Source organism: Triticum urartu, chromosome 6A, assembly GCF_056163025.1.
Source record: "Triticum urartu cultivar PI428250 chromosome 6A, HENAU_Tu73, whole genome shotgun sequence".
NCBI lineage: Eukaryota > Viridiplantae > Streptophyta > Magnoliopsida > Poales > Poaceae > Triticum > Triticum urartu.
In genome coordinates this window covers 173488528-173498271 of record NC_141878.1, presented here as the reverse complement: position 1 = coordinate 173498271, position 9744 = coordinate 173488528, and the positions used below count along the sequence as shown (strand labels likewise).

Genomic DNA, 9744 nt, shown 5'->3' with positions numbered 1-9744 from the left:
CGGCCTCCGCCTTGTCCGCCTCTGCCTGCTCCTTGTGGGCGGCTTCCCACTCCTCGCGCACCTCTCGCGCGTTTCGTTCCTGCGCCTCCCGGATGTCGGCCGCAGGGTCGATTCGCCGGGTGGTGGCAGAAGTCTCCGCCGACGCAATGACGGAGGCGGCGACCGACTTCTCAAGAGAGAGCGGAGCCCTAAGACAAGAAAATAAAGCAGGACAACTCAGATAGAATCGACAAGAAAGGAAGGCACAAGGAAAAGACACTTACGCCAACACCATAGGGGGCACTTTCGAAAGCTTCTGAAACTTGGCCGCCTTCGCAGTGGCCTCCTTCCGCCTGGTAGCGGCGGTCGGGTTCTTGGTCTTCTTCGGTGCGCTGCCAAACAAGGCGGTACCGTGTTTGCGCTTGCGCGTGCCGCCTTGAGCAGCCGGCTTGGTGAAAGGGCCCACGTCCGCCTTGCCGGTGCCTCGCGCATGACGTGACTCATCCTCATCTTCGTCGTCATCGGGCCAAGTCTCGATGCCGCCTACGTCTTCGGAGGCACTTGCTCCGTCGCCGCCGCCTATGGCGTCGTCCTCCAGGGCGGCCGCCCCCAAGTCAGGGTCGTCCACATCACTCACTGCCCGGTCCGGCAGGTAGTCTCCACCCGGCCCTATGATGGCGGTCGTCACCGGAGACATGAAGATCTGTATTCACAAGACCGACTGTTCAAGATGGCAAGACCAACACCAAAACAAATACTAAAAAGAAAAGAGTTGAAGAACTTACAGGAGGCGGCGGGTTGGCCCGGGAGAATGGCCGCATGCCGAACCGCCAAGACCCCTCCGACAGCTTGAGGTCAGAGATTTCGTTCACCATGCGGGCGACCTCGGCAATTGGCATGTCCCTCGTGCATGTCCAGCTCAGGTCCCGGTGCCCGCTCATCCGATAGATCAGATGAGGCCGGCCATGGAGCGGGAGAACCCAGCGCTCGATGAAGGCGACCAACAGGTCGGACGCCCTGAGGCCTGCCGCGTCTGTTAGCACCCGGAGCCGGTTGATGGCGGCGGTGGCGTTAGCTGACAAGGGCTTCGGCTTGTAGCCCCAGTTGGCCCGAGGTTCGGCTGGAGGGCCGGCCTCATAGGGCGGCAAGTTGATGAAGTCGAGGGCGGGGTCGATGTTCTCCACATAGAAATATGATTTCTGCCACAGTTTGACCGACTGTGACAGCTTGATGGTGGGGAAGGCGTTCTTCACGGACGGGCGGCGCACCGCGATGAAGGCGCCGCACTGGGCCGTCTTCTCCCTGGCGGAGGTGCCCAACTTGGTGTAGAAGAATGCTCCCCACAACTCGATGGTGGGGAGGATGCCGAGATAGCCCTCGCACATCGTGATGAAGGCGGAGAGCAACGTCACGGTGTTGGGCGTCAGGTGATGCGGCTGATGGTGGTAGAAGTTGAGGAAGGAGCGGAAGAATCCGCTCGCCGGCAGGCCGAAGCCGCAGAGGAAGTGCGAGCGGAAGATAACCCGCTCGCCTCCCTGTGGCACTGGCGAGATCTCTGCCTTCGGCGGCACACGCACCTTGAAGTAGCCCGCACCGGGCAGCCGCCGTGTGGCGCGAAGGAAGGCGAGGTGGTCGTCGATGATGACTGAGCCATCCCAATGCCCTCCCTTCTCGCGCGTCATGGAGTCCGAGCTCGGTGGGGAAATGGCGCGGCGATGGGGGCAAGAGCCGCGGCGGAGGAGGCTGATGGCGATGAGCTGCGGTGGCGCTTCGGTGGGGCGCAGAAGTGCGGCGGCAGCAAGAGGGGAGGGAGGTCGAGAATGGCAAAGGGGAGGAGGGCGCACGTGCTCCGCCGCTCCCCTTCCCCCTACTTATAGCCCCTGGGCTGCGCAGCCGAGGGGGCGGGGCGTGGGATCGTGGGATTAATTGCGCCCACGACCCCACGATTATCGCGTGAGTTACCGCGCGCAGTAACTCCGCACGGAATCGCAACGGTCCGCCTCAGCCGCAGCGGATCTGCCCGCGCGCCAAGGCCCGGTCAGGGCGGGCCCAGCCTGCTATCGCGTCCCATCGCGTGCGTAGGCTGGCAGGCTGGCCCAGATGGCTGGCACCACGTGGCGTGCTCGCAATGGGCGGCGGGCTAGAAGCTTAGAAGGCACGCCGCCCGATTCCCGCCTCAACAATTCAAAGTCACCCGACCAATCCGCCTGGTCATGGCCGACTCCCGGCGGGCAGCTTACCAGAAGACGGATGAAGCATTCAGCAAGAGCACTCGAAGAAGGAAACTGCTGAGGCACCTCGGCCTGTCAGCCGCGATGCCTCAGTAGCTTCGGGGACTACTGTAGGAGTAATGGGCCACGGGTAGCCTAACCCGGGTCCCTGAGCATTTCAAGACATCGGGCCGGCTGCACTCCTCAAGCGTCGAGGACGAAGCGGCACCTTCTGGTGGCTGGCTAGCTCAAGCGGCCGGCTGCCAGAGGATGGCCAAGCACCAGAAGACGGCCCCAAGACGAGCCGACTCCCAGTAGGTGGCCTCCCGAGAGGCCGGCTCCTAGCAGGCGGACCGTGGTGCCCTCAAAGTCTGCACCCCCATAAAGGATACAAGACAGGATGTGGCTACAGCATAGCCCATCACCCCCATATCCAGGGCGGGGTGCGGCCACAGTGTCCCGTACCGGCCGAGATCTCCGCATAGTGCGGCACTGTTGCCATCCCGCCCTTGATGACACCCCTGTCAGGTGGAACCCTGTTCCCATGATGGCCTATCGGTACGGCCTGCAGGCGGCGGGCCCTACCAGGCAGCGAGAGCCCAGAGGGCGGCAACGCCTGACCAGTCGGACCTGAGGGAGGCCGGCCTCTAGCAGGCTGCCCACTCTTCCCTCGGAGTCCACGCGCCATTAACCAGACAAGACACGGTGTGGCTACAGTGATCTCCCACCAGACGACGAGACTGTAGCCACGCCCCCTCGACTATGCATGCGTCATTAGCATTACGGCTACAGTAACAAGCAGCCGGCCGGAACCGCAAGCGGTGGAGGCGGCCTGTCGGCTCCGTACTAGACCAGCCGGTAGGGCCCACCAGGCGGCGGGTCCCAGCGGCAGGCAGAGGAGCCGGCGACAGGAGACACTGACAGCCGGGTCCTACACACGGCCAGATTACCATTGTACCCCTGGGGGGTAGGCCTATATAAACCCCCCAGGGCACACATGCAAAGGGTTCCCAACCGGTTATGTCGGATGTGGGGTTCCGGCAAACCCTTAAGGTTCGAACACTAGGGTGCGCGCGAAGTCTTTTCCTCCCACCGATCTACGTCCTAGCTCGCAACGATCTCGCGGGCGAACTCGACGCACTCGCAACGCAGAAAGACACAAGATTTATACTGCTTCGGGCCACCGTTGTGGTGTAATACCCTACTCCAGTCTGGTGGTGGATTGCCTCTTGGGCTGATGATGAACAATACAATGGGAAGAACAGCCTCCTGAGGTTGAGGTGTTCTTGTGCTAGGCTAACTTGTGTGGGTGAGAGTGATCTAAGATGTTGTCCGTGCCTATGGTGGTGGCTAGTCCTACTTATAGAGGCCCTGGTCCTCTTCCCAAATACTGAGCGGGAAGGGAGCCAACAACGGCGGGCTAATTTGAAGGGAGACAACTAGTACAAGCCATCCTGACAAAAGGTGGTCTCCGCCTGCGAAAGGCTCTGGTGGTGACGCCGTCTTGGGCTCCACGATGACCTCTGTCTTGCCATCCTTCTGGTCTTGGTCTTGTTGCACCAAAATGGCAACGTTTGCCTGATGCCTCGGTACTCCTCACCTACGCTGGTTTCCTTAGCACCAAAGAGGAAACAAGGACGCTGTGCGCGCTGGCGCCCGCCTGGCGCCCGCCTGGTGTCGATCGTCATGGCTGACATCACGAGAGCCTCGTGAGGTTCGCCTCGCCTTGATATCTCCGCTCCTCAAGGAGGTCTTGTGTCGTCCACCTCGCGAGGCTTGGCCCCTCGCGAGGGTCTTGGATGCCTTGTTGATGAAGATGGGCCGTACGGCCTGTTGGCTTAGCCACGCAGCGGGCCGCAGGCAAGCTAGTCCGGGGACCCGCATTCCCAGAACGCCGACAGTAGCCCCCGGGCCCAAGGTGTGCTCGGGCTTGGCTTCGCAGCGAAGCCAAGGGTCAAGTACGGAGCACCGCGGGCCCCAAAAGCCTACAGCCTCGGTTGACGCGTGGCGGTTGATTGGGCATGGTCGTCCCCACGCTGCCTCGGCAACTGCACGACTTGATGAGTCCCTGCAACATGCAAGGAAAACCATCATTACCTGCGATCGTGGGAGGTGCCGGTTGGCCTTCTCTTGCTATAAATGGGGAGGGGGCGGAGTCCCCGTTGCCCATCTCTTCCTGCCTTGCCCCTGTCTTCTTCCTCGCTCCATTGCTCGCTGTGCCACCAATGGCGCCATGAAGGAAGTTCTCCGCCGCTGAGAAGGGGAAGGCCCCTCACGAGGGGCCCGGCTCGCCGGCGCCCAAGCGCGGACGTGGCCATCCGCGCAAGCACGCCGCGTCCCCTGTCGCGGCCCGCTGTCGGAGCGGCGCCACGACACACAAAGGGGGTCGTCCCAGCCATGGCGATCCGGTTGACGAGGGGAGGCGTGCTTTGGTGGCGCGGCCCCCCCCGTCCGCGTTTCCACACGGTGGAGGTGTCGCCGGAGTTTGTCGTCTGGTCGGAGAATCCGGCCGGCAACTGGCTCCAACTTCTGCGCTTCTTCGCCGGTGAGCTGCCGGCCTCTGGTCCAGGCGGACTCTGGCTGCAGGCGGATGGTTGCTGCAACAAGGCCTCTTGGGTTGCAGTCGCGACTTCCACCGCGGGCAACATAGCCCTGGCCCGCGGTTGGCAGATGTTCGCCCGCGCGCGCGGCTTGGGCCGGCGGTGCGCCCTCCACTTCAAGTATGACGGCGAATCCACCCTCTATGTGAGGGTGTTCGGGGAAGATGGTCGCCGCGCCGGGTGCTGCCCCGAGGCGAATGATGGTGAGGAGGTACTTGGTCTCGGGGACGGTCGCGGCGAGGATGAGGGCGAGCCTGCCCTCAGGGGCTGCTGTGTCTTGTCCATCTACGGCGGCTCTTCCTCCGGTGACAGCTCCAGCAGCAGTGGCCACGACCAGCCGCCGCGCCGCCACGCCCGCTTTGAAGGCGGCAGTGGGTCATCTCGTTGCCGCGCCTCCATGAAGTGCGAAGAAGGATCCGGCTAGGCTCGGGGTGCCGCTAGGGGTCTGCCTCCGTAGATTTCCGCAATGCTTCTTTTGTTTTACTCTTTTTCCTGCATCAAGAATGTAACCAGTTTGGGCCTAGGGGGCGTGTATCGAACTATGGTTCCTCGGTTGTGGCATCGTGCGTGTTGTGTCATTATTTCGTGCAAAGATAACTTAACCTGGTATATCCAGGAAGCCCTCTTCCTCATGAGGCGCTCATTTCATCGCGTCCATCTTGCCTTGGTGGCTTGCATTTGCTCGGGAACTGCAAAAAGCTTGTTAGGAAGTGCGTTAAAAGATTTGCCGTTCGCCCTGGCCCTGACCTGGCGCCTTGTATCACGGTACCCGAGGGGAACATACTAGGAGAGGCACACCAGCTTTTGGGCTCGAACGAGGGTGGCTCGCGAGAAGGTAGTGAAGGGAGAAAATTCTCGCGAGGGCACCTGCCCAGCCCCCTCGCGAGGCATGCGAGAGAGAGAACACAAGCTAACCCGAGCTGGAAAAACGCAGCAAGAGGCGAGGGGGTCAAACCAGCAAGGAATGTCAAAAGCAAATTCCGATTAAGGAAAAGGAAGCCAAATACGGAAAGCAAATGAAAAGCCGCATCCGGCACCTAATCTAGTCTTCGAGTCTTCTCACCAGCGCGGAGCTAGGTGCTGCCACTAGGCGTGGGCAGGAGCCCCAGGGCCTGAGGCCGGCACTCCTGAGACTCCGGGGCGTGTACAGCCCCAACTCATTATTATGTGAGAGTGTCACGGGCGGTGATTCTTCACAGGAACCGAGCCTTCTTCACAGGCTCTGGGCCTTTCTTCACAGGCTCTGGGCCTTGCTTCACAGGCTCTGGGCCTTGCTTCACAGGCTCTGGGCCTTGCTTCATGGGTAAAACTTCCGGAGGTGCTGGATGTTCCAGGTGTTTTGGACTGGTATTCCGTCTTGTGTCTCCAGGCACACGGCGCCAGGCCTGGAGATGTGGACGACCTTGAACGGGCCCTCCCACATTGGTGGAAGCTTATGCAGCCCTTCCCTAGAGAGGACCCGCCTCAGGACTAGGTCACCCGTCTCGAGTGTCCTGGAGCGGTTGTTGCGGCAGTGGTATCGCCGCAGTGCTTGCTGGTACCTCGCCGCCCGTAGCGCAGCTTTGCGGCGACGTCCCCCCCCCCAACACGAGGTCCATCCCCCGCGTGGCGTCCTGCTGCGTTTCGTCGAACGCCAGGACCCATGCGGAGCGATGCTTGATCTCATGAGGGAGGACCGCTTCAGCTCCGTAGACGAGGAAGAATGGAGTCTCTCCCGTTGGCTTGGTGGCGGTGGTCCGGATGGACCACAGTACGGACTGGAGCTCGTCGTGCCAGCCCCTGCCGCAGGCCTCCAGCTTCTTCTTGAAGGTCCTGGTCTTGAGGCCCCTCAGGACCTCTGCGTTAGCATGTTTGGCCTGACCATTGCTCCTGGGGTGGGCCACTGAAGCGTAGCAGATCTGCGTTCCAAGGTTAGCACAGTAGGTTTTGAAGAGGTTGCTAGTAAACTGCGAACCGTTATCTGTGATGATGCGGTTGGGGACCCCAAAGCGGCTCACGAGGCCCTTGATGAACTTGACAGCAGAGCCGTCTGGGATGGTACGGACGGCTTCCACTTCTACCCACTTGGTGAACTTGTCGATGGCGACATAGAGGTAACGGTAGCCCCCTGGCGCCTGAGGGAACGGGCCTAGGATATCTAGCCCCCAGACCGCGAACGGCCATGTGAGTAGGATAGTTTGAAGGCCCTGAGCAGGTTGATGGATTTGCTTGGCGTGGAATTGGCAAGCTTCGCAAGACTTCACCAGCTCGGCTGCGTCATTGAATGCCGTAGGCCAGTAGAATCCACTGCGGAACACCTTGCCGACGAGGGTCCCTGACGACGAGTGGTGTCTGCAGTCCCCGCCATGTATGTCAATCAGCAACTCCCTTCCTTGGTCGCTAGATATGCAGCGTAGTGTGACATCATTCGGTCGCTTCCTATATAACTCACCGTCTTGGATACAGTATGCCGTGTCTTGCCGGGCCACGCGCTCCGCCTCCTCTTCCTTCTCAGGCAACGTCCCGTGCGTTAAGTACTCCTTGAATTCCTTGGTCCAGCATTCCTCCTGGGGCTCAAGCGCCAAGAGCAACCGAGCTCCGGAGGTCGGTCCACAGGTCGGGGCTCCCGCGGCCGGAGGCTGGGGGAGCTCCTCCCGAGGCTGAGTCGTGCTTGAAAGAGGTGGCGCAGCTAATGGCTTGAAGAGCCTCTCCTCAAAGACGACTGGCTCCTGCGGTTGTCGCTTGGATGCTCTCCTGGCGATGTCGTCGACTTCCTTGTTGGTGCCCCGGGGCACGTGTTGCAGCTCCAGGCCCGAGAACCGTTTCTCCATCTTGCGCACCTCCGCGAGGTAGGCCTCCATATGCTCGTCCTTCGGCTCATACACCTTGTTGGAGAAGTTGATGAGGAGTTGTGAGTCGCCTTTGACGGTGAGGCGCTTCACCCCTAGGGCCACTGCAGCCTTCAGGCCGGCTATGAGGCCTTCGTATTTTGTGATGTTGTTGGAGACCTTCTTGCCGTGCTGAAAGCAGAGTTGCACGGCGTAGTAGAGATTATCCTGGGTGGGCGAGATGAGCACTGCTCCAGCCCCGGCACCCTGGTGTGCGAAGGCGCCATCGAAGTACATGACCCAACCGTCCGGGGCCTCACTTCCTGGGGAGGTGGACCGGTCTTCTCCTTCCTCAAGTGTCGGGTCATCCGTCCATTCTGCCACAAAGTCAGCAAGTGCGCCCCCCTTGATGACCCTGGTAGTGCTGAACTCCAACTAGAACGCTTGCAACTCGATGTTCCACTCTGCGACCCTTTCGGCTGAGTTAGGGCTCCCAAGTATCCTTTCTAGTGGGTAGGCTGAGATGACCATGATGGGGTGGCCCTGGAAGTAGTGTCGCAGCTTGTGCGAGGCCACCAGGAGCGCGAGCAGGAGTTTCTGGGGCATGGGGTAGCGCGCTCTCGTGTCCCGTAGTACGGTGCTGGCAAAGTACACCGGGTGTTCGATGAGGGCTGGCACGCTGTCGAGGCTCGGGTCTTGCGGAGATCGTGGCATATCCTGAGGTGGAAGGGTCCCTGAGACCTGACTGTCCTCAGGAGCTTCTACGACGCCACCCTGCCGAGCTTGGCCTTCCACCGCTGATGCCTTTGCTGCGCCTTCCTGACCCCGCGCTACTTCAGCCTTGGCCTGGCGGGGCGCGCCCTTGGCTTGGCGCTCCTCGCAAACTTCCACCAACGCCGCGCTGGCGGAGTACGGGGTGGCAGCAAGGTAGAGTACCAGAGGCTCGAGGGGCCGTGGTGCCACCATCACTGGGGGGCTAGTAAGGTATTTCTTGAGGTCTTTGAAGGCCCGGTCGGCCTCCGGGTTCCACTTGAACGGGCCCTTCCTCTTCATGAGCTTGAAGAATGGTAAGGCACGCTCTCCCAGTTTGGAGATGAAATGCCCAAACGTGGTCACCCGCCCTGCCAGCTTTTGCATCTCTTTGAGGGTCTGCTGCGGGCTCATGTCCTCGATAGCCTTGACCATCTCCGGGTTCACCTTGATCCCCCTGTGAGATACGAGGAATCCCAGCAACTTGCCGGAGGGGACACCGAACACACACTTCTCTGGGTTGAGCCTTAAGTTCACTTGGCGCAGGCTCTCGAAGGTCTCCTCCAAGTCTTGAATCAATGTCCTTGCCTCGCGAGACTTGACCACTATGTCATCGATGTAAGCCTCTGCGTTCCTCCTGAGCTGCTGCCCCAGAGCGATGTGCATCAATCACGGAAAGGTCGCGCCTGCGTTGCGCAGCCCGAAGGGCATGCAGGTGTAGCAGCACACCCCACATGGTGTGAGGAAGGCCATCTTCTCCACATCTTCCACCGCCATCTTGATTTGGTGATACCTTGAGAACGCATCCAGGAAGCACAGCAGGTCACACTTGGCGGTGGAGTCAACGATCTGGTCGATGCGCGGGAGTGGGAACGGGTCTTGAGGGCAGGCTTTGTTAAGATTAGTGAAGTCGACACACATCCGTTCCTTCCCGCCTTTTTTCGGCACCACGACAGGGTTCGCCAGCCATTCGGGGTATCGGACCTCTGGATGGCACCTGCCGCTTCCAGCTTGCGTGTCTCTTGGACGATGAAGGCCTGCTTCTCAGTGGACTGCCGCCTCACTCGCTGCTTCACGGGGCAGATGTTGGGGCATACCCTTAGATGATGCTGGATCACCTCCCTCAGGACCCCTACCAGCTGATTGGGCTCCCACGCGAATATCTCCTTGTTCGCGCGCAAGAACCTCACCAGGGCTTCTTCTTGTTCCGGGTCAAGGCCGACTCCTATGGTAAAGGTGGCTCCTGAAGACCCGTCCTCGCTGATCGATACCTGCTTGGTTTCCGCCTTGTCTTGGGTGAACAACTTCTTCTTCTTGGTGGGCGCGGCCTCCCTAGCCGCAGGGGCACCGACATTGGCGGGTTGTGCTGCTGCTGCGGTCTTGAAGGCGAGCCTGAGC

The 9744-nt window shown here is 60.8% G+C and overlaps 1 pseudogene; it reads right to left on the bottom strand.

Moving 5' to 3' along the window:
* Positions 1 to 259: 259 nt before the first annotated feature.
* Positions 260 to 1661, bottom strand: LOC147964622 (uncharacterized; annotated as a pseudogene).
* Between the last annotated feature and the right edge of the window lie 8083 nt (positions 1662 to 9744).